Source organism: Pongo pygmaeus, chromosome 15, assembly GCF_028885625.2.
Source record: "Pongo pygmaeus isolate AG05252 chromosome 15, NHGRI_mPonPyg2-v2.0_pri, whole genome shotgun sequence".
Lineage (NCBI taxonomy): Eukaryota > Metazoa > Chordata > Mammalia > Primates > Hominidae > Pongo > Pongo pygmaeus.
The window spans coordinates 50,488,298-50,513,114 of record NC_072388.2 but is presented as its reverse complement, the minus strand read 5'-3'; the positions used below and the strand labels follow the sequence as shown (position 1 = coordinate 50,513,114).

Genomic DNA, 24,817 nt, shown 5'->3' with positions numbered 1-24,817 from the left:
ATGCCTTAATGCCCATACACAGCAATGTTCCCTAAACACAACCATCATTCATGAGGTTTAAAAAAACGGCAAAGGATCAATTTAATTCTCCCAAATAAAGCCTCTAAAATGAAAGTGAGGGTTTTTTTCGGTTTAAATTTTCTCACAATTTTTCTTATGTGGTTCTAACATAGATCAGATAAATACTCTCCTTAAACAGAGCTCTGTTGGCAAAGTCTAGAATTAACTTACTTTCCTGTTTAAAAATGCAAATCTAAGAGTAGGAAGCACTCCATCATTTATTTAAAAAAGTACTCCTACCATTAATGCTTAGTCTGTTATGATGAACATGCACAGAAATACACCTTAGAGACAAGTAGTCAAAACACTGTAATAACAGCAATTCCACTGAAATTTCCCTTTTTCACTATTGCTGCCTCACATGCATAGCCTCTGAAATATAATGCTAAAGTAGGAAGTAGCAACCATAAAGAGAATGCAACAGTAATGGAACTGTATATGCTGCCTCCAGAGCTGGAAAGTGGAAACTATTTTCTAAATAACTCATAATCAGAAATTCCAGAGATGATCCATTCTTCTTTACAGGTACTGTAATCAACAAAATACCTACCTCTCTAGAGAAAACAAGGTTTTCATTTAAGTCTGACAGATACTATACACAGAACGCTTGGCGTCTCTAGCTCATTACTTGGCCCAGGGTAGATTTTTATATAGACCAAATTGATTTAAATGACCAGTCAGGAAAATCCAATTTAATTATATATATATTTTACAATGCAGAAATGCAGGGCTGGTTGTCTAAATTAAATGCCATTCTTATTGCTTTATAGGACCTGATGTATTTCCTTCTGGAATATTTTGTTTAGAAGGTTATTCTTTACTTTGCCTAGCTTCCTCCAGTCTGTTTTTCGCCAGGATTCTTCCTCTGGCCTACCTAGATCACTGCTAACAACAAAAACAAGTTTTATTTTTTTTCTTAATATTTTATTTTAGATTCGGGGTACACGTGCAGGTTTGTTATATAGCCAAAAACAAGGCTTTTGTTCATGTTTTTCTCAAAGGGAAATGCATGGAAACTCTGTTCCATTCAATGTTGTATGACATTGCTCAGCTATTTAACCTTTTTAGTCTGGATATCTTCACTTATAAAATGGGAATAATAATAGTGGCCAACTCTTTTGACTGCCTACCTACTAACCCCCCCTCTTCCTTGCTAATAGAACCAGACCCTTTTGCTGGGGTCTGATGACTTTGTTCTTCAGAGAGGCTGGGCTGCTCCATGGCCTCAGGAGGAAACTCTTAAATTAGCCAATCACAGTGCTTCTGTCTGCCTACTTACTCATACATACAGCATGTGAGTTGTGAGTGGAAATTCCACTGGACACAGATTTTCTATGACTTTAAAAAGAGCCATGGCAGGGCAAGGTAGCTCAGGCCTGTAATCCCAGCATTTTGGGAGGCCAAGGTGGGGTGGATCTATTGTGCTCAGGAATTCAAGACCAGTCTGGGTAACATGGTGAAACCCCATCTCTACTCAAATACAAAAATTAGCTGGGCATGGTGGCACGCACCTGTGGTCCCAGCTACTCAGGAGGCTGAGGTGAAAGGATCAGCCTCCCACCTGCAGGCTGAGGCTGCAATGAGTCATGATCACGCCACAGCACCCCAGCCTGGGTGACAGAGTGAGACCCTGTCTCAACAAACCAGAAAGAGCCACATAAGAAATCTGCCTCCCCTTGATATGCCTCTACGTATTGAAATATGCCTATAATTCCAAAATTGTAGACGCCATGTCCATACAGTGAGGGGAAATCAACCTGCTGAAGGTGTCGCAGTGGGAAGAAGGTAAGAATCCGGGTTGCTAAGGACATTATCCAGCTACCACATAAGTAACTCTGAAGCTACCCTCCTATCAGAGGTCTTGCGATCAATTTCCTATTGTTTACACCATTTTAGTAGGACATTCCTTTATCAGCAGCCAGAAATATCCTGATAGAAAAATACTGTCCTTATTTCATAGGGTTATTTTTAAAACTAGCTAAAGTATCTAGCACAAACTGAATGCCTAACAAATGTTCATTCTCAACTTCATTCTTGCTATATGTTAATCTTGACTTATTCAAACTAGTTAGTGCTTTCTTTACTCTGTGTGGTCTGAATGACTCCTCTAGGAGGTTTTCCCTGGTTCTGCAAAACAGGAATAAGGGCAGAAGTCATTGCTTTCTCCTCTTTATACAGATAAAGATAATATCAAGTATCTACGGTTATTTTAAACAATAAGAATGGTATTTAATTCAGACAAGTAGCGTAGTGCTAATTGCAGTGTAGAGAAAAAAATGTAATCAAACAGAGTAGTCTTCCTGACTGTGTAAATCAATTTGAACTAAATAAAATCCAACCCAGATCAAGTAATCAACACAGCAGCCAAGTGTTCTGCATATGGAGTCCACAAAGTTTATTGAAAAGCTGCTTTCTGTAGGGAAAAGACATATTTTGTAGATTACAGAACATGTATGTGAAGAAGGACACATTTCCTCTGAAATTTCACCTCATCCTTATTTCAGAAAGGCACCTGCACCTTCTGCTGAAAACCTTCTCCACAAGCCCCCTTCGTTCCAATATCTTTACATGGCTGACTCCTCAGCATCATTTTGGTCTCAACTCAAATGTCACCTCTTCAGAGAGGCCTTCAGGGATTACTCAACAAAGTAATCTCCCAATTACCCCTGCCAGCATAGGCACAGTCCCCACCATTCACTCTGTTTCTACTTCAATCCATCAAAGCACTCACTACTACTTGATATTTTCTTTTATTGTAAGTCATTTCTGTCAATGGGTTCCAATCCTGGTTGATTCTGATTTAATTACTCTGAGGTGAGGTTGGGACATGATATTTTTTTCAAACTACCCTCTCAGTGATTTCTAATGTGCAGTTAGACCTAAAAACCACTGGTTTATGTGTTTATTGAGTCTCTCTCAATACTTGAATGTAAGTTTCAAGAAAACAACTGGCCAACTTTGTTCATCCTAGTCTCCCTGGCATCTTGACGAGCACGTGGCACATTGCAGATGTTAAGACTTTGAACACATCGATTAATTGTATTGTAATTATATTTCTGTATTTGTCTGTTTTCCCCACAAGTTTGTGAGCTCTTAGAGGACAAGTACTATGTCTAGCCCACTCTGCACCAAAAAATGAGTCACTCAAGAATGTTCATTAAATAAATGAATGATAAACTGCATTGTGTGGTATAAGGAAGACAAAGATGAAACCAGATGTGACCGCTGTCCTCAAAGAGCTTGGAGTGTGGTCAAAAAAAAAAATTATGCAGATTGCTGTTATACACACTAGAATGAGCTAGATGGTGTGATGAAAGAACAAAAGATTTCAGAGGAGGCATTGTTTTTTATTGGGGAAAAAAGGGAAGAAACCCAGGGAGGCTTCATGAAAGAGGCAGCATTTGAACTGAGCTTTACAGGACAGATGGAATTTGGTTATTCAGAGAAGTAAGACTGTGGGGACAAAGTATGGAAGGGGAAGCAGGAACTAACTTATCCCAGGCAGACAGAAAAGAACTCAAAAAACAAGTCAGCCCAGCTGGAGGTTAGGAGGGCCTGAACTAAGACACCGGCTATAAACATGGAAAAGAGTCAGTATCAAGATATTTTCCCAATCACAATTGCAAAGGGCTATGCAACTTCTGCAACTAGGGGTGCTTGGTGAGGAAAATAGTGAAGTTGAATTGTCATAACTGAGGTAATGATCAATGGGGTGTCATTAACAGTTATGAAATCAGGTGAGGAGCTGGTTTTGAGGAGTGGGAAAGGTGATGGTGAGCACGGTTTTGGACATGTGAGTTTCATTTTCTGTGGGTTGGATGTTCTGGTGAATTTGCAGGCAGCTTGCTGTACAAGCTGAGAGAGGAGGTGAATGATTACGATGCTTAATCAGATTTGGGACTGACCCACACAGCAACAGTGACTAAAATCACAGGACAGAATTTGATTAAGGGACAGGGAGAAATTAAATGGCCAAAGACTCGTATCTTGAGAACACTCATATTTGGGAAGCAGGAACTGAAGTTAGTGAAGTTGGAGCCCTCAGAGAGGTAGGAGGAGATTTGTTTCATCTACTTCTTAATTACTTTGTGTGCATATGGAAAAACTAAGCATGTTTACAGGGAAAGAGGAAAGGACCAAGAAAGAGAAGAAACTAAATCTGTAGGAAAGACAGAATTATTGTCACAACATAATCCCTTAGAAAGTAAAAGGGAATGGGATAGAGAGTCCAAGTGGAGGGTTTATTCTTGGCTTGAAGGAAAGATGATGTTAATTTGACTTAGGAAGAAGAGGAGAATGAATGATGTGAATGATGCAGATGTTTCTGTCCCCCTACATACCCATATGTTGGAACCTGATCCCCAATGCAATGGTATTAAGACATGAGGCCACCTTTGGAGGTGGTTAGGTCATGAGTATGGAGTCCCATTAATGGGATTAGTGCCCTTATAAGAGAGACTGGAGAGAGCCAGCTGGCCCCTTCTGTCATGTGGGGACACACAGAAAGTGCTGTCCACAGCCTTTGCCAGACATCAAATCTGCCAGTACGTTGATCTTGGACTTTCCAGCTCATAGAAGTGTTAAAAAAAAAAAAAAAAAAGGATTTCTGTTGTTTCTGGGTTACCTCATCTTTGGTAATTTGTGACAGCAATTCAAATGATCTAAAATAAAGGAAGACATGGGGAAATTCTAAGGTGGTAAGAATGAGGTTGAGGAAGTCTGTAATATGTGCCTTCTCAGAAAGACAGAAGGTGAGGTCACTTCTAACGAATAAAGGCAGTAGGGACTTGGTTGAATGCTTTCCATTGAAAATGCACAGAACAGAGTGAAAAGTGAAATAAAAAAGGAAGAAGGAAGGAATTTTGAAAGAACAGCAATGGCCCTGAGGAGATGCAGTGAATCTAGAGTAGAAACAGTCAGCCCAGTTTTCAGCCCCTCTCCTCTACCTCTGAGTGCTGGGTTCCTGGGAAGAGGATCAGGGGAATGCCTGACCCCACACCCGGGCTGGCCAGAGAGCAAGGGAAGGCCAGGGAACAGGGAAGAAGTGGTCAAGAGACTGGTTTTTCAAAGCCTTTTCATTAACAGCTTGACTGTTTACACATATTTGCCAAGAGATAAAGGGGTCGATCCTGTCTTATCTCAAGCGTTTGTATACAGTGGTACCACTTCTAAGAAACATGTTATCACTAAAGTTTGAGAATTGAGCTCCCTTTTTTTTTTCAGTGTTTAATGAAGTCCTCTAGAGATTGTCTGAACACTGACTCCCACTAAATACAACTTGTTGTCTTTAACATAAGAATTTTCAAGAACCATATATTTATAGGTATCTCTAATACTCTTACCTGAAAATTTAAATCTCTATTCCACAGTGGCATCTTTTACACCTGAACAAGTTTGTACACAGAAACTCCATATTTACATAGAGTACTAAATGTAAACAGTCTACTCTTTTTTTTTAAACAAAATATTTTAGTCTTACAAACAATTTTAAATGCGACAACATATAAAGACTTTGCCCTAATATGAGGTAAGTGAAATGGAGTTGTAACTGGGAGGTAAGGAATTAATGAATTGTGTAACTCTAAATTCCAGGCCTATTTTATTATCCCTTATGAAGAGGTCGATATAGCCTAGGTCACCCCCCAAGATCATTTTTAGCTCTACCATTCTAGCATGTCCTAGGCCAGGAACTAAGTCCTTTATAAATTTTTTATTGTATTTTTAATTGAAAAATAAAAACTGTGTATATTTATGGGGCACAATGTGATGTTTTGATACATGTATACATTGTGATGATCAAATCAGGCTAATTAACATAGTCATCATCTTGGGGGTGAGGGTGGGAGGGTGGAGACTAAATCTTAACACAGCTCTGCAACTCTCCTCTCCCACCCAGATCTAGTAAAGACAGGCACCTGGGTTCTCCCAGTAATTGTAGAGTGAATAGATGTGCACATCAAATAAAATTAGGGGTCATTATTTGCAAACTTCCCTCCACCCCTGGCCCCCAGCACATGGACAAAGTGCATTACAGAAAGTTAACATTAATTATTCAGGAGCTCTTCAAACCATTTAAGGTCAACGTCTGCCCCCACACCGTAAAGCTCAGACACTGTTGCTATTCAATAGGGTCTCTGCTAATTGTTCTGCCCAACTCTCCTCAGCCTCACCATACCCTGCCTCACCAGTTTAAGGATTAGGAGTAAAATCTGTCGTGGAAAAGGAAACAGAGGATTCATTATTTTTAAAAGTGAAATTTTGGTTAGAATCACACTTCATTAGTAGAAACTTGTCTCAGAAACTTGTTGTATTGTTTAACTACTGTAGCCCCTCCCCACAAGTTACTGCTCCCCATTATAAAGGATTTGAGAGCAATTTAGTACTTTAGTTTCTCCCCTCCCTTTCTGACCATGATACCTATTGAGCATTTTTCTCTAATGAGAGGGGACCAGAAAAGCACTGAAGAAACAGCTCTCCAGTGCCTCCGTAGTGGTAGCCTGGTCTGAGATTTGACCAGCAGAATCACTGGTGTGACTGTCTACAATAAAGGTTTGAATTTCACTATCAGGTTCTAGACATCACCAACTAGCAGAAGCTATGCACATTTTCTTACTCTCTGCTTTTGATTTCAAATGTTGCTTTTGAGAGGAGTATTTTATTTGGGCAGGGATAATACTGTTGTATAAAGGAGGTTAAATACAAAGATTATGATTATGATCTAATGACACATTATGTTAAAAGATCCCGCCATTTGCAAATGTCTCCTCGAAAATCTGATTAAAAATTGGCAAAGATTCTCAACACAGTATTTCTGGGGAAAAATATCAGCAAGGAATATGAATAGACATTTTTCTAAGAAGATATACAAATGGCCAATGAGCACAAGAAAAGACGCTCAACATCACTAATGATTAGGAAAATGCTAATCAAAACCATAAAGAGATACCACTTCATACCTCTTAAAATGGCTATTATCAAAAACATAAATAAAAAACAAAAAAATATTGATGAGAATGTGGAGAAGTTGGAATCCTTGTTCATTGCTGGTGAGAATGTAAAATAGTGCAGCTACTATGGAAAACAGTACAGCAATTCTTCAAAAACTAAATATATAATTACTATGTTCCATCATTTTCACTTCTGGGTTCCCCAAAGAAGTAAAAGCAGGGACTCTAACAGATATTTGTACACCCGTGTTCATAGCAGTATTATTTACAATAGCCAAAACATGGCCCAAGTGTCCATCAAAAGAGAATAAACAAAGTATAGTCTATACATTCAATGGAATATTATTCAGCTTAAAGAGGAAGAAAATTCTAGCACATGCTACAACATTGATGAATCTTAAAGACATTATGCTAAGTGTATTAAGCCAGTCACAAAAGGACAAATATTGTATGACTCCACTTATATGGGATACTTGGTCACATTCATAGAGACAGAAGTCAAATGGGGGTTTCCAGGAGCTGACAGAAGGAGGGAAAGAGGAGGTATTGATTAATGGGTATAGAATTTCAGTTTTGCAAGATAAAGACCGTTCTATGGATGGACGGTGGTGATGACAGCACATCAATATACTCGCTACCACAGAACTGCATACTTAAAAAAAATAGTTAAAATGGGAAATGTTATGTTATGTATATTTTATCACTATAAAAAAAGTCTCCCTAAACCTGTGAGGCAGTGGTAAAGGCCAAGAATATGCTAACTTTTCCTTATGCCACCAAGGAAGAAAAAAATAACATTTGAGTACCTTCTATGTAGAAATCACTCACTTATCCGCACACAAAAGCAAAAACAAAGCAAAACAAAAACTTTGATTATGTATTACTAGCCCTTCTTTACAATGAGGAAACTGAGGTTCCTAAGTTAATGCACCAACTTAAGTAGTAAGAACCAGTGACAGGTTTCAAAGGGAGATCTGCCTGGCTCCAAAGCCTGTGTTCTTTTCACTCCACAGTGTTTTCTCCTACCCACAGAAGTCTCTTATGAACAGGCTTTCTACTTTGACTATACAGCTTTTAGACTTAAAAGTTGGGCCTGCTTTCTGAAGCAGGCTAAACAAAGTCAGTCAACCAAACACATTCACTACATGCCCACCATATGAGGCCCAAGGCTGGCAACGAAATAATGGAGTCATGTTTCCATTTAGCCATTGGCGGTATGGCAGAAAAAAAAAAAAAAAAAGCACAATTAAAATTTCTGTGTTGGTCTACTCCTCAAAAGCCAGTGAATACCCCAGGAAAAATCATTACATCTTTCAATATTCCATATGGCCAGAATAAGTGGAAATAGTTTCATTTTACAATGTAAAAGCATTTTCATCTTTTTCCTAAACATTCTACCATGATAGTTACTGATCTGCTGTTACTCACTAATGTTCTGCTTCAAGCTGGAATTTAACAATTAAGAAATGTTTTGTGCTGTGCAGAAAATAGGCACCTCTTAGTTGTTTCAGAAAGACAGCAAGGCCCTCTTGACTCTACTATGCCCGTCAGGCAAGGTTTCATTTTCTTACTCATGTGTGAAATACACACAGAGGAGTAATGCAGATTGTCTGTGCCTCCCCAAACAAAGCAGGGTGTTGGCATTATCTAGTGAATACAGCCTGCAGAGGAGCAAGTACCAAAGGGTAAGCCTGTCCTCATCCATGCAGCTCAGGTTGCCAACTTTTTACTTCATTTCATGATGCACAGCTTGATTCTAGAACTCCACTGGGTCATTCTGGATCGAAGATCTATCCTAGGTCTCTTCTCTGAGAAGATGATCTTTACATATTTCCCTTCAGGATGCAAATAGGAAGCGGAACTGCAAAATCCATGTCACGACTTGTTTTGCCCACAAGTTTGATTAAATTCAGTGAATCCTTCAAGGAGTTCCATGGTTTCAATACTAGCAGTACTTTGTCTCTTAGGCACGGTGCAGGTTTACTTTAATGAGCAAAAAACCTCCAAGAAACAGACATTTTTTTTCTTTAGTAGCTATAAAAGCTTCCCATCTCTCAAAATGTGCTGCTACTCCACAGATTTTGAGAAGCCATATCGATTTCATAAAGATAGCATTAAAAACAGCCCTATAGCTCTTCACAAGTGAGAATGATGATAAAGGGGGAGGCATATATATACATACACTCTCAACTAGCATATTTGGTATTTAAGAACCTATGTTTCAAGAATTTGTGAGTGTCAAAATATTGACTTTTTAAATTTTTACTCCACTATCAGCAGTTTTTTCTCTCTTTTGAAAAATTATCTCCTTTCATTATAGAAATTCTAGAAAAAAAAACTCTTTTATCAATGACTACTTACTGCTTAACTGTACTTTCTGTTGAAGATTAAAAAAGCTTAATTCTTTAAATCGTGCTACACGAGGGTATTAAACTCTCTAATATATCCTGTCAGAGGACTCTCACAATCTCAGTTCTCATCTGCTAGATCTATTTAGTGTACTTTTACATATCATTCATAAATATGAACAAGTCATAGACCCAGGCTTTCATTAAGAACATCCTTTGCTCAAGAAAATCAAAGAATAAAAATCATGTTCTGGTTTTACTCCTTCAGTCTATCTACCATATATTCGCATAAGGAAACAACCCAGCTGCACTTTTTTATTTTGTCCCTCACCGAGGCTAACATGCATCTTGACCTAGAGGTGAATAAAATGCATATAAACATAAAATCCATGCATATGCTAGTATCTGATTCTGGACAAGTTACTGGCCTTAAACCCGCCACGCTCCTTTGAACAAGGATGCAACTTTAGGATAGGACCTACTGGCAAATGATAGCTGTGTCTGAGGTTATCCTGAAAGCAGCTGCACAAGCTGAGGGAGGAAGACACTGTTTTTTAATGGTAAATACTGCCCCTCACATACGCAATTCAAGCCTTTGTTGGCAAAATCTAAGTACAAAAGAATTTAACTCCTCAAAAAGCCAAATCACAGCCATTATTTTTGCAAATCAGAATATATCCCAGTGCAATGTGTAAGAAAGAGAATGCAATTAATATTTTACACCACTCACTCCCCTAAAACAAGGGGACTGCCAGGCTCCGATGACCAGACCACAGCTTCACAGCCCCAGATGGATTTCGACTCAGCCCTGGTTTTCCTCCGAGAGAACTACACAAACAGCTTCTTGTATTTAGCATGTTGCCCTGTCTAGTCATCAAATCTAAGCACTGATGATGAGGTGTTTTTTAATCAAACGTGTCATAAATGTGGTCATTCTCAAAGACCCTTCCAAAAGAATCTAATCATTTCCCCTAGTCCTGAAGCGATGTCTCTATCATCCCTTAGAAATCGGACCTTAAAATCACAGGCGACGGTCGTTTTTCTCAATTAAAAACGAGCAACATGGAAAACGTTTCCTTTACCTTAGCTCCCGAGGCTTGGTCAGAGGAGCGTGGTTTTCCCCTCTCTCCGGAGCTGATCTGTGCAGGCGAGCTCCGACGCAGCCCAGCCCAGCCCAGCCCAGCCCAGCCCAGCCCAGCCCAGCAGTAGTAGGAGTTGCCCACGGAGCGCGGCGGCAGCGTTGTGAGTATGTGTAGCGGCGGCTGCAGCCCAGGGACTAGTCCCCACCCAGCTTTGTCTTCAATCAACGTTCTTTCTACAGGAAGCAGCGCATCTCCCACTTCCTCCTCTTCTTGGTAGCTGTTAGCGGCTTGCTTCTTTTCCCTCTCACTTCCATCTCAGGGCTTACTCTGGTGGTTTTGTCTGCTCCTGGGCTGCTGACAGTGATTTGACTTTAATCCCCCTTCTCCCTTTGTTCAAGTCCCTCTGGTGCTGTCTGTTCCTTCCTTCCCCTTTTCTCATCCCCCCACGGTCACCTCCACGACAGCTTCCACACACTGCTCAGTCGGCCCCCTTCCTGGCACATTGCCTGCTTTTTAAGCCTGAACTTGGCTTGTTGCTATTGTTGTTCTTGCTGCTGTTGTTTCTACTGCTGCTGCTGTTTTTTTGGGGGGGTTCAACATCCCCTGGCCAGGTTCTGGCCCCCGAGATCCCACACCAGCCTCCACTGTTCCTCCTGATTTACTGTGGTCCCCATCAAGCCAGCTAGCTGGGAGCTTGCAGCTTGCAGCTTCTCACTGCAGCATTTTTCTCTGTGGCCAACATTTCAGATGCTTCATTTCTCCAAGGTCCCACTACCACTGAGATCTTACTTAACCCACATGCTCAGAAAAGAATGGCCCTGATAAGTATTCTTATGGGGCACGGGAACTAAACCAAGTTTGGCGGTGCTACCTATAGGCCTAATAGTGAGGACTATTCCCAAAAGATTCTCATAGATGGGAAGGAATGAGGTGGTGCTGAATGCTGCACATTCCCAACAGAGAAACTGAATACCCCTCTCCCCATTCCACACACTAGTAGGGCTGAAGGACTCTCATGATCCTCCAGTCCCTTCCTTTCATTTTAGGAGGTAATATCGTAGAACCCACCAGGGTAGAGCCTGCAAGCTGTCTCTGTCTGCCAGAATTTCAATCCAAATTGGCATTAATGACTGTATGAACTTGGGCAAATTATTTAACATCTATGTGCCTCAGTTTCCTCATCTGCAAAACGTAGTTGATGATAGTCTTTCTTTACAGTGGAAATATGAGGATTAAATGAGATGGTATACAAAGTGCTAATAATAGTTCTGGGGACTTAGGAAGTATTCAGCACATATTAACTCATTATTTTTAGAGGACGTTGGGCCTCACATTCAGCAAGTGATTTTGGCAGTCAGCAGCCAAACCCTCACCAGTACTTGGTTTTCCGATTCCTCACTATTAGTATGTTCACAGTTGAGCCCGGATGCTTTAATAACAATTTATTCAACGTGTGAGTCATTCTCCCCCCAGTACTAACACAAGGTACTTTGGGGAAGCTACAGATTAAACATGAGATGGGGGAAGGGGAATCCTGTTCTAGTGTCCAGGCAACACTATGGAGTTAAAAACAAAAACAACAACAAGAAAAACACCTCTTCTCAGGAATCAGTGCCTGGAAAGCTAATCTTGCCAGGCAACAGTTAATTCCCCAACTCTTCCTTTTTAATCCAGTTTTGCCTTAATCCTCCAGCAAGTAAACTAACAGGAAATGTTAGAAATCTATGACTGACGGAGAATAAGTCACCAGGTGAGCCTTCCAAACACACCGTGGGGACCACAGCACATTAACCTAGAAGATACAGAATTTAATTTCTATGAAATGTTCTGAGACAGTCCCAAAACACCCTTTGTTTTGATTTGAAAAGAGTTTGCTTATTTTTTCAAGGAAATCTTTCACCAAAAAGAACCCTGATGTCAACTCACTCACACCTGAAAATTACAAAATGGATTGATTTAAGATTGAAAATGAGCGACTAACTTCGATTCCCCGCAAATAGAAATGCAGTAGTGAGAGAGAATTGGGCATGAATCCACCAACATGTGAGTTATCTCCAAACCAGGAACCCTGGTGCCAAAGGTTAACAGTAGCTTTTAAATGTAAATTTAAATATGCATGATGCCAAGTCTAAGAAAAATGAGAAGCATGTTATTAATGGTTGGAAACAAGACTATGGTTAATTTTAGACCAGTAGGTTCTGGCATAAACTCTAGATTCAAGTACAGTAATTTTTTGTGTCTTTTTGTTTCTGACTCTCTCTCTCAACCGTCGGAGAGTGGTTGGTATTTATATTTAAGCCTATATAGGAAAACCTCTTTCAAACAATAAAATCTCTAGGAATTTTGCCTGCTGCCTTCTAATCAGTTCTTCCATCTCTGGCCCTTATAAAACTCACAGTAGGTTAATTGCCAGTGCTAGGAGGTGCCAACAAAACTCTATACAAAGCTAAAAACTAGATTTTAAGATCTCTCTCTCATTAATACCTCATTGCTTTTCAACTGGTCCTAATAGCCTCTTTTTCAGGGGAGAAAAGTAAAGTGTGGGGGTGTAGCTTGGCCAGGATAGATTAATCCAGTTTAGAGCTCTTAACACAACTTTGCATACCAAGTTTGCAAAGTGTTAATTTCTTAGGAAAATGACATCTCACCATTAATAGTTTATGCATCAATTACTAACCATGAGCCTATCCCAGTACATTTTATCGCTGGGTAAAACAAAGTCTGTAAAATACTCTAACATTCATACATGGCCGTATTTGCAGGCATGAACACCTTGTATTTCTTACATCTACTGGTAGCGGAGGTTGGGTAATGAAGAGGACATAATTTTGGCCTGATGTCTCTGTTACTGAGCTTTCTAACTGGATGTTCCTTGGAGTTACGTTTAATAATCCCCAAATTATATACTATACCTTCATCCAAAGCCTGTTCCTCTTTCTATAGTCTCCATTTCATTTAATGAGGAATACAAACCAGTTGCCCACATCAGGAATATAAGAATAATCCCAAAACCTTTTATCTTTGTTATCCCAATCTGATTTAAAGTCCCTCATCCTTTCATTCTCACCACGAAACTATCTCCTTGCCCAAACCCCTCCTCTCTCTTCCTCTTGCCACTGTCTTATTTTACAAATGCTTTGGTTTTTTCTGTGCAATTACAATACTTTCTACTTTGTCCTCCTACCTCCAGTCTCTCTGCGAAGCCATCCCCACCAGAAGTACATTGCTGAGATGGAGAGTTGATCAAGTCACTTTCCTACTATAATTCTTCAGTATCTCCCCCTCCGGGTTGCTTATAGGATATATGCCTTAATTCCTCTGCATGGCATACAAAGCCTTCTATGATGTCACCTGTCCACATTCTTACCTTAGGGCCTGTCGCAGCCTTATATTCTACAACCTTCACAGCAGGTTCCTGATGGGGCTGTGCTGTTTTCTCCCTGCATCTTGGCACACGCTATTTCTGTTGCCAGAAATGCCCTATCGCTTCCTCTATTTTGCCTGCTAGTAAACCCCTACTTATCGTTTAGGACTCAGCTTTTCTCAGAAGCCTTCCCTGACCGTGGAAAGTAGGCAGGTGCTTCCTTTTCTGTGAGCATGACTGGTGCCTTGCCTCTACTTCCATTTCAGCACTAAGGCCATTATTTTCCGGTTTTGTTAGATGTCCATCTCACCCATTAGCATTTGGGTCCATTAAGGTTAGGTCCACGTTTGCTTGTCACACAGCAGGTAGTCAACAGATGTTTGTATAATGAAAAGGCATTATTGGCAGAAATTCCTTTCCTTTGAGTGAGGGGAGGAAAAGGAAGTCTCAAAAATGAGAAGGTGGTCATGGGGTAAGAAACAATAATCCCTCCCTCTCTATATATATTTTGTGCAAATTTTCTATAGAAATCCATGGCACATGCACACCAAATTCTGAATATTTGTTATATGGGCAAGCCTAAAAAATTCTGGGACAACTCCTAGTTCTATTTCTGCATTGAACTTCTTATAAAGAAGCATAGTCTGGCAACAAAAAAGTAATTAGAAAATAAATATTAAGGCTGGGATCAGTGGCTTACGCCTGTAATCCCAGCAATTTGGGAGGCCGAGTCAGGCAGATCACTAGGTCAGGAGTTCAAGACCAGCCTGGCCAACACAGTGAAACGCCATCTCTACTAAAAATACAAAAATAAGCCGGGTGTAGTGGTGCACGCCTGTAGCCCCAGCTACTCAGGAGGCTGAGGCAGGAGAATCACTTGAACCCAGGAGGCAGAGGTTGCAGTGAGCCAAGATTTTGCCGTTGCACCCTACCTGGGCAACAGAGCAAGACTCCGTCTCAAACAACAACAACAAAAAAGAAAAGAAATATTAAAAAGAAAGCTATTCTTTATTTGTATCTCTGTAGGAACTTTAAAAAGACTGATGAATAAGCTAGAAATACTTCTCACATCCCCTTCTGCACTCTCAAATCTTTGCCACATCCCAACTGTCCCAGAGCATCTCATATGCCAAATCCCCAAACTCTCTAATCTCTCCGCAATACTATACACCTCCTTCTCTCTCCTCCCCCGCCATGCCCAGCTAGTTCTTTAATTTTTCATTTTTTAATTTTTTTTTGAGACTGCCTTGCTCTGTTACCCAGGGAGTAGTACAGTGGCACAATCTCAGCTCACTGCAACCTCCACCTCCCAGGTTCAAGCAATTCTCCTGCCTCAGCTTCCTGAGTAGCTGGGATTACAGGTGTGCACCAACCTACCATGCCCAGCTAATTTTTGTATTTTTTGTACAGATGGCGTTTTGCTATGTTGCCCAGGCTGGTCTTGAACTTCTGACCTCAAGTGATCCACCTGCCTCAGCCTCCCAAAATACTCGGATTACAGGCATGAGCCACCGCACCCAGCCTAGTTCTTTATTTTTTGATTGACTTGCCTTCTCTTGCTGAGCCCTCCCCTACTTTTTCTTCCCTGTCTCAGCTTTGGTAGGTAGGTCTGTTGGTCAGTCAGTCTCTCTCTCTCTCTCTCTCTCTCTCTCTCTCTGTTTCCTATCAGAAAGGAGCCATCAGCTGTGCCAGCAAAGCCAGCCCTTGAGTGCATGTGTGGGCTGCAGAGAAGAAGGAAGAGTAAAATGGGAACAAGAAGGTAAATCCATGTAGTCATAAATCTTGTCCACTCTTATACACTGATGGTACATTTTATGGCTTGCTTAATTGTTCAGCTGAATAGTAATCAAGAATAAATAAATTACTGAGCTGTTATTTTATCACAGAAAAGCTAGAATTCCAGGCATTTCTTGGATCAGCTAAAGGGAATAGAAGCCGCTTTAAAGAGTTCTTCAAAAAGATATAATCATGATCTGATCTGTGTGTCACAGGATCATTCTCTCCCCCCAGACATCTGAGCCTAAGCCCAGCTGTTAGGAGCCAAGAAGACTGAATCATATTTGGCTTGAAGAGAGTCAGGGGGTGGGTGGGCAGAACTAATCTTTCTGGAGAGAGAGTGGCTGGCCTTCACTAATGAAAAATGCCAGTCTCTGTCTCACGGCCCAGCACGAAAGCTAGTGGGACAAGGGACATGAAGAATGATAGCCAACTCTTTCATCAGAGAGAAATGTGTTGGAACCATGAGTTCTCTCCTTTTGCTCTGGGCACAGCCAGTAGTGCGAAGCCCCCCAGATCCTTCTCTGATATTGCCTGAAATGTCACACATGTATGTATACATGTGTGTGTTGCATATATACATACACTCCTGGGGAGGCTATCGGTGATGAATGAGTTAAAGATGCTTGCTTTCCTAACCCCTCACGAGAAAACAAACACAAATGTTGATGAGGAGAGGAAGGGGATGGGTAAGGGGGCCAAGAGTAGATGGAAATTGAAGAAGGGGGCTGGAGGAGGGCTAACCATGAAGCCTGAGGTCTTACTGAAGAGGACAGTAGCACAGAGGGACACAGGCAGGGAGAAGGCAAAAGACGGGAGTGAAGCAGAACCAGAGCTGGAAGTAGGTAAGAAAGAGCCACGGCCGGCTGGGCGCGGTGGCTCACGCCTGTAATCCCAGCACCTTGGGAGGCCAAGGTAGGAGGATCACTTGAAGTCAGGGGTTTGAGAGCAGCCTGGCCAACATGGCAAAACCCCATCTCTACTAAAAATACAAAAATTAGCCAGGCGTGGTGGCGGGTACCTGTAATCCCAGCTACTCGGGGGGCTGAGGCAGGAAAATTGCTTGCAACCCTGGAGGAGGAGGTTGCAGTGAGCCAAGATAGCACCACTGCACTCCAGCCTGGGCAACAAAGCAAGACTCCACCTAAAAAATGAAAATAAAAATAAAAATAAATAAAAAATTTAAAAAAGAGCCATGGAGGCCTTGCTATGGATACAAACAGTTGTGCCCAGAGAGAGTTTGACCAGGCTGCTAGAAACAAGGGCTCCACACTCCCCAAACCAGGGCTGCCTTGTATGTTTCTGAAGTTCTGGTCTTCCCGTAAGCAGAAACTGTTCCAAACCCTTCCTCTACCAGCAGAAGTTGAAGCTGGGCTATTGACCGGGGTCAGGTGAAAGAATTTAAACCAAATGTGTTACTACCATAAAAACAGAAACAGTGATTCTGCGAAGTAAAACTTGTTGCTTCCAAAAAGTCCCTGAAGATCAATATAGACACTCAGGGACAGGCCGGGCATGGTGGCTCACGTCTGTAATCCCAGCACTTTGGGAGGCCAAGGCAGGCAGATCACCTGAGGTCAGGAGTTTGAGACCAGCCTGGCCAACACGGTGAAACCACATCTCTACTAAAAATACAAAAATTAGCCTGGTGGTACACGCCTACTTGGGAGGCTAGGGCAGGAGAATCACTTGAACCTGGGAGGCAGAGGATGCAGTGAGCCAAGATAGTGCCACTGCACTCCAGCCTGGGCAACAGAGCGAGACTGTGTCCCCAAAAAAAAAAAAAAAAAAGAAATTCAGGGACAACAGGAAACGGGCAACAAGATCAAGAAGAGGGAGTCAGCAGCGAAGTGTGACAGAGGTTAGAGAACACTGTGCACCCACAAAGCCTTGGAAAAACAGTCCTTTAAAAGGAATGTCAGAATTAAAGGATACAAATCTGCAAGATTAATATCACACATGTAAATCATTTTGAAGTATCTTGAAAGAAAAGCTATACAATAATAAATCCAATAATTTATAGGCAAGGCAGAAAGGCAAGACTTAGTTTTTCTCTGCCAACAATGTAGACCAGAGAGCGTGATCTATTTTGTCAGTAAACAGGTTGGCAAAAGAGGATAGGAAAGTAAAGGAGCTGTTTGAAGGCATTTTTCTTTATGTCTTTGTTGATTTCCCTACTGGAAGGGGTTTTCATAAATTTACTTGTGACCTTCCTTGGCTCCTCTGGCTCTATTCTGTACCTAAGTTTTCAGGTTCTCATTTTGAATTTTCTATGACAGAATTTCACAAACACAACCATAGCAGTGGAGGGAACTATGGCTTGTGAATGTGTCCCTTCCATCAGAGTCCACTAGAGTGTGATAACCAGACCTGCCACTCCCTGAGGTCAAGGGCTAGGTCTCACATCTCTGCATCTTCAGCACCCACCTGGCACAGCACTTGGCACATTGCGTGCACTCAGTATTTGTTTGTTAACTTTAACTGAATATAAACAATTGGGTCCTATGGAAGAAAGTTATGACCACTACTGACCATTTTGAAAATACCAGAACATTTTATAAAATCAGCTAAAAATCGAAGAGAATGAGTGAACAACTACTAAGGCTGCTTAAAATATTACCAAAAATGTCCCCAGAAATCAAAAAATGAGAAGAGGATATAGCAAGGGGGGAAACGTGATAGTGATTTTGGAAAAGGAAAGACCCTGAAGTTACCAAGTAATAACATTAAACCAGCAGGAAAAAGAAATCTATTATTTACTTAGATGATAATGAAGTCCCACTATATGTAGAAAGCTCTTATGAAGGAAAGTGTTGTCAATTGATTGCTCTTCTGGCAAATCTGTGAACTCTGAAGGTGCATTTGCAGTAATGCAAAACACTTCTCATGAAATGTTGCTAAAATGATTTCCGTTACTTTAGTAAGAAGCTGTTCAACATTCTTTAAGTATTACTTGTACGATTACACAGGGAAATTTCAACAGAGAAGAATTATGTAGTATAGAGTAAAACTGGAAGTCTCAAATTATCGACTTGGCAAAAATAATCTGTAATTAAGATTCCTTAGCAAATTACTATTTTTGTGCAGTTTTATAAAGGAAAGTGACTAAGCTAGGGACCCCTCCCCTGCCCCGACAAATTACCACTTCTTTATCCTGGTTATAGCTCTTATCACATTGTATTATCATTGCATGTTTACCTCTATCTTCAACCACATGTGAAATCCTAGAATTCACAGGTAATGTCTTACTCAATCTTGTATCTCTAGTGCCTTGCACAGTGCTCAGTGCATAGGACACAGTAGGTGTGCAATAAATCTTATTTGCGTATATGAATAAAGGCAAAAGCATGACAAGTAAGGTCCAGAGATTCATTTTAGGAGGAGGAAGATAAGTCAAGTTTCTGTAGGGCTCTTTTTAATTTTTAAAATATTAACAAAGTCCTATAGTATCTGTTAGTATGGCAAGTTTATTCATTACACATTATTGTTTATGATTTTATTTTCCAATGAAAAGAGTGAGTTACATGCTCAAGATCAGTTATGGTCATTGATTCCTTCCTAGTTCAGAATACTGAAATTTACCCAGACCACAGCCAAGTCATTTATTTACTATTAAAATATTTACGTACATCCCTCACTGCTAAATTTTTACATCTAGAAAGTAGATTTGCATAAACTGAAAATTAACAGCATAATATGACTTAAGTAAATCCTGCCAAAATTCTAGCAACACACTTGGTGCAGAGCTGATGTAAAAGTGGAAAAATGACATTACCTGCACCCTTATTTAAGGATTACATATATAAATGGTTTTATATCTGAAGCACATAACAGTAATAACCACAAATACTATCGGCAAGAGAGAAAAAAGTTGTTCATGCCCCACAGCTGAGAAGGTACCACTAGAGAAAAGATTTTAAGGAAGAAATTAAAGTGTTCAGAATGGACATATTTGCTTAATCTATTTATTAGTGAGACAGACTCCCATTTCATTATGGAGTAACAGTCTAAGGAAACTCTTCAAAGACTCACCATCTATGACAATCATCAGATGGGAAAATAAAAACATCTTTCTACCCTTAAGTCTGTAGGAAAAGAACAATTGTGTTCTTGATCAGGCAGGGTCTTGATGGTGCCTGATACACAGTAAGCACTCATTAAATCTTTGTCAAATGAGTAAATGAACTCCACAAGAACAATGGAAACTCACTGTTCCCATTTATGATATAAGTAAATAATGAGGTTAGTATGTACTGTTAGTATAAGAGTCAAAACTGCTGCTCCAGTACCATTGGGTCAAAAGCTGATGGTGATACGAAGTGCATCTTATGATCAAAGCATTTACAATGAAGACTTCTGTGTAGATTTTGTGTAGAATGATGAGTATGCATATGGGGAGCCAAGTTATATCTTTTGACACCAGATTATCTCCCTGCTCCAAGGGAACCTGTTTTATAACCTAAGGGGCTGGTTTCTCCCACTTGGTATCTGGAAATGTGTTACTTTATCATCAGTTTCTAGGGCTGATGGAGGACAAAAATCATCCTTCCACCCTCTCTAGATTTGGGTGCAAATGTTCCTGCGGCTGCCTTCTTTTTCTTATAATCAATTAACTGGGATAATGTTGTGTACATAAGCTCCACGGTGGGTTGGCATTGCATATGCAGGTGATATGCTTTGGATATTTGTCCCCACCCAAATCTCATGTCAAACCATAATTCCCAGTGTTGGAGGTGGGGCCTGGTGGGAGGTGTTTGGATCATGGGGGTGGATCCCTCATGAATGGCTTGGGACATTCCCTTGGTGATAAGTGAGCTCTTACTCTGAGTTCACAGGAGATCTGATCACTTAAAAGTGGGTGGCACCCCTCTCCCACTCTCTCATTCTTGCTCCTGCTTTTGCCATGTGATGTGCCTGACCCCTCTTCACCTTCTACCATGATTGTAAGCTTCCTCAGGCCTCCCTAGAAGCTGAGCAGATGTCAGCACCATGCTTCCTGTTCAGCCTGCAGAATGGAGAGCCAATTAAACCTCTTTTCTTTATAAATTATCCAGTCTCAGATATTTCTTTATAGCAATGCAAGAACAGCCTAATACAATGGACTCTACATGTTCCCCAGTGCCCAGAAGAAATGTTTTTCTGCTTGTAATCTGTTCTTTTCCTCCGACCATCAGTAACCGTAGGTCAGCAATCTTTTTAGCCTCATATGTGCCACAGAAGACAAGAAATTTTCACTGGTACACTTGGTAGATTTCAGGAATAAACAGAAGAAAGAGAATAAGGAAGAAGATTAGGAGGGAGGGTTTTTTTTTTTTTTTTTACGAGAGCTGTTTTTTAAATAAGATTGCCGCAAAGAGAACTCAAATGGGAGCCACATAAACAGGCAATTTTAATAGCCACATAAGAGGCAACTTACTTTAAGAGGAAGAAATATGAAAACTTGCTTCTAAAATTAAGGGGGGGAGTGCAAAAAACAAAAATAAAATCTCCAAGGAACAGCCAAATGAAAACAACAGAAGCTGAAGAAAGAGAAAGGACCAAGAGGCAACTATGCTGCTTCCAAAACTCCCAGAAACAAAGTTTTAATTCCGTGATTAGTATTAGTCTTTTTAGGGATGGAGTTGGGTTGGGAGGAACAACTTTTTGGTTTAAAAAGGATGGGGATATTACTGGAATTGGCCATTTAAAAGCATTTACTTTTTATTAGCCAGGCATGGTGGTACCCGCCTATAGTCCCAACTACTTGGGAGGCTAAAGTGGGAGGATCACCTGAGCCCAAAAGATAGAGGCTGCAATGAGCTGCAACAATCATGGCACTGCACTCCATCATGGGTAACAGATTGAAACCCTGTCTTTAAAAAAAAAAAAAAAAAAAGCATTTGCTTTGTATCTAAAATTAGGTATAATTTATACATTTGAATATACAAATATTTATTGGAAGTTTACTAGGTGCCAGAAGGAAACAAAACAGTGTTTCTGATCTCATGGATTTTATATGATAGTAAGGGAATGCAAAAATAAAATCATTAACAAATAAATGTCAGGTAGCATTAAATTTTGAGAAGAAAAATAAAGCAGTAAAGGGGAACAGAGCAGCAGGAATGCACACAGTATTTTAAATTGAATGATCAAGGAAGGGTGCTGGTTATTCTCTGATCACCATCTCCTCCCTCACCCTTTTCAATTCATTCTCCACTTTGCTTTGCTTTGCTCTTCAAGATGGCCCTCAATTATTTCTTGGCTTCTACGGTTATACTCTGGTATAGTCTCTTCCCACACTGACTCAGAACTGATCTGTGTGACTAATAGAATGTGGCTGAAGTGACAATGTGTAATTTTTCAAGGCTAGGTCATAACAGGCCCTGTAGCTTCCACCTTGGCCTCCTTGAGCATTTGCTCTGGGGGAAACCAGGTGCCATGTTGTGAGGTCACTCAAGTTGCCCTGTGGAGAGGTCGACGTGAGGAGGATCTTAGGTCTCCTGTCAACAACCAGCACCAACTTGCCAGCCATGTAAGCGAGCCACCTTGGAAATGGATCCTCCACCCCAGACAAGCCTTCAAACAACTGACATTTTGACTGTAACCTCAAGTGAGACTGAGGGCCAGAAATGTTAAGATAAGCTGCTCCCAAATTCCTGACCCACAGAAACTATAAGAGAAAAAAAGTATATATTGTATGAAACCGCTGTTCTGGGGATCATTTGTTATACACCAGTAGATAACTTGTATAGTACCCAGTACTTCATTACTCCAACTCTCTCGATCTCTGATTTCCATCTGTGTTAGACCAGTGGGTAGAAAGTAAGGTCAGTGTGTCTATTCCTCAGCGTTCTTCTCTGGTCCTGGTTTCCTTCCTCAAGAACCACAGCTTCTTCTGGGCAGCCCCACAGGTGTCCAGGACTGCAAATCTCTGCATTCCTCCAACACTAACCCCTTCAAGCCTAGGTGTGGCATCAGATCTCACTGTTGGTTTCCTGATCCCTACACATACCTCTGTAAATACTCCCTTCATTCTCCTAAAAATGGTGTGCCTTCTATTTCCTAACATACCCAGGCTGATACAAACATCCTCCTGCAGGAGAAGACATTTAGACAGAGACCTGAAGGAAGTGAGAGGAGGCCTCCTAACATCTAGGGAAGAGTATTTCAACAAGTGCACAATACTCTCCCCTGAGACTGCGGAAGTTGGGTGTGTTCAGAAGCATCAAGGAGGGGTGAGCATGGATAGAGCAGAATGCACACATAGGGTATAAGGATGGGGCAGTAGTCAGGGGCTATACTTCATAGAGTTTTGTTGGTCACGGTTGTTTTCTGAGTGTGATGTACAGCCATGGGGTGGGAAATGGTCTGAACAAGGGCATGACATGATCTGACTTGCACTGTGAGACCAGAATGACGCTAGCCAAAATAGAAACTAGAACAATGAGGAGGGCCTTTTGGAATTTAGAAAGATGATGTTGGCTTGGCTTAGGATGACAAACAATAAAGGCGATGGGGAGAGATTGGATTCAGGCTCTATTTTGAAACTAGGGCTATTAAGAATTTGCTGCTGACTTGGATGTGAGGGAAGGAGAGTAAGGGTGAGGAAGACTCCAAAGCAAATGGTGACTGGTGGAGCTATTTACTAGGATGGACTCAAGAGGGTGGAGGGGGCAGTGTAGAGTGAAGAGGGAAGGAAATCAAGAATTTGTTCATCTCAACTTCAAAAGAGGAAAAAGAGGAAAAGTGTAATCTTCCACTGTTAAAAAGGAAGATGAGAGGTAATTTTTCATTTTACCAAAAAAAAAAAAAAAAAAAGGACCTGTATTCATAGAATAACATCCCTATGTCCTATGTCCTGGCCTATTAGAATATCGCCATTAGAAGACTTTTTAAAATCAAGGAGCACATTCTCAATTTTAGTTGGAAGTGCGATCACCTCTTGGTAATTTGACTCTCCAAAGGTCAGACTAAATAAATCCAGGAGCTAAGGCCTTCTGAGGGTCCAGGGCCCCTCTCGTCTGTGATAAAACTCAACCCGCCTATAGGTGGAAGATTCTACACCATTGAGGATTCTAATTATCCTGCCTGTAAAAGATAATCTCACTGGCTAACTTCACATGACTTTCTTTTTTTAAATTTGAAATGTGACTACCTTCAGCTCCAGGATGTGACAGGAAACAAGACTTAACAGATACTTCCGCTTTTCTTGGGACAGCACCCCTCAGCCCACTTCCGCAGTCAGGGCTACTCTTACCATAAAAGTAGAGCTGTGCCCCCACCCAAACCAAGAGGCTCACTTCTTACACAACGTCGGTTACCTGCTTTTCCTTTGCAGACTTGAAGTGTCAGAGAATCTGCCAATTGGGGTTGGCACTCCTGCTTACAGACTTCCCTCTACAGACGCTGCAGAGACCAAATGGCATTCGTCACCTCTCCTCTGTGCTGAGGGGAGAAGGCGACGCCCTGTGCCTCATGGTGGGGTCGGCTGCATGCTCACTCCCACCCTCCCAGTCTGCAGCCTGCCTGGAGATGCCAGTTCACAGGCCTGTCTTGATGCCAACGGGTGTTTGTTGTTGTTGTTGATTTCATAATGATCTCTGTCTAAAAATTCTGTAGGCTTCCAGGAAGGGACACAGCATACCGTGATAAAATGGATTTCTCCACCCCTCCCCCCTCTGGTTACCATGGAAACTCTGAATGACTGATTTCCTGGTTGCCATGTAGATGTAGTGGGATCCCAGCCGCTGCACCACAAAAAGACGTCCGTAAGAATAGCGAGAAAACAAAACAAAACCAAAAGAATCATGTTTGAAAAGACAAAGGATTGCATCTCAAGCTTTCTTCTCTCACACAAAAGTGGAGGGAAGGAAGCAATTGTAATCAGGAATGGTGCCCTTCCTGGAGTAGAGGTGCATGCACCTGTCCCACATGGGAGGGAAGACTGGAAAAAGGGGAAATCCCTTTTTTGTAGCCAGGGGTGTTGGCGTGGTGACGGGAAGGCAGACGCCATTCTCAGGTGGCTAGAGCCCTTCAGCGCTCAGCCTGCGTTCCACCAAGGAAACCTGAAATATTCAACTGGGTGGCAAAATTAGGTAGAAAACAAAGCAAAAAACAGGTCTCACAGACATTTTTTTAGAATGTTCTTCTTTTTACGGTTCTAAATTTTAGAATTAAGATTCCAAATGCTCGAATTTAATATGGGGTTGAAGTTGAATTTTTACTTCTATCCAACAACTTCAGAGAATTAACAACAAATTT

At 41.1% G+C, this 24,817-nt stretch overlaps 1 protein-coding gene across 10 annotated transcripts in view; it reads right to left on the bottom strand.

Annotated features, from left to right (window-relative positions):
* The window catches only part of GNG2 (G protein subunit gamma 2), a 125,395-nt gene extending 101,173 nt beyond the window's left edge, over positions 1-24,222 (bottom strand). Inside the window, exon 1 of one of the 10 annotated variants that reach the window (XM_054447687.2) lies at positions 23,878-24,222. The gene's annotated coding sequence lies outside the window, so the exon portion shown is untranslated. Of the gene's footprint in view, positions 1-10,437; positions 10,635-13,621; positions 13,743-23,877 lie in introns of those variants that run through there. The other 9 variants (XM_054447690.2, XM_054447686.2, XM_054447689.1 and 6 more) reach the window with 9 other exon arrangements.
* Positions 24,223-24,817: the final 595 nt, after the last annotated feature.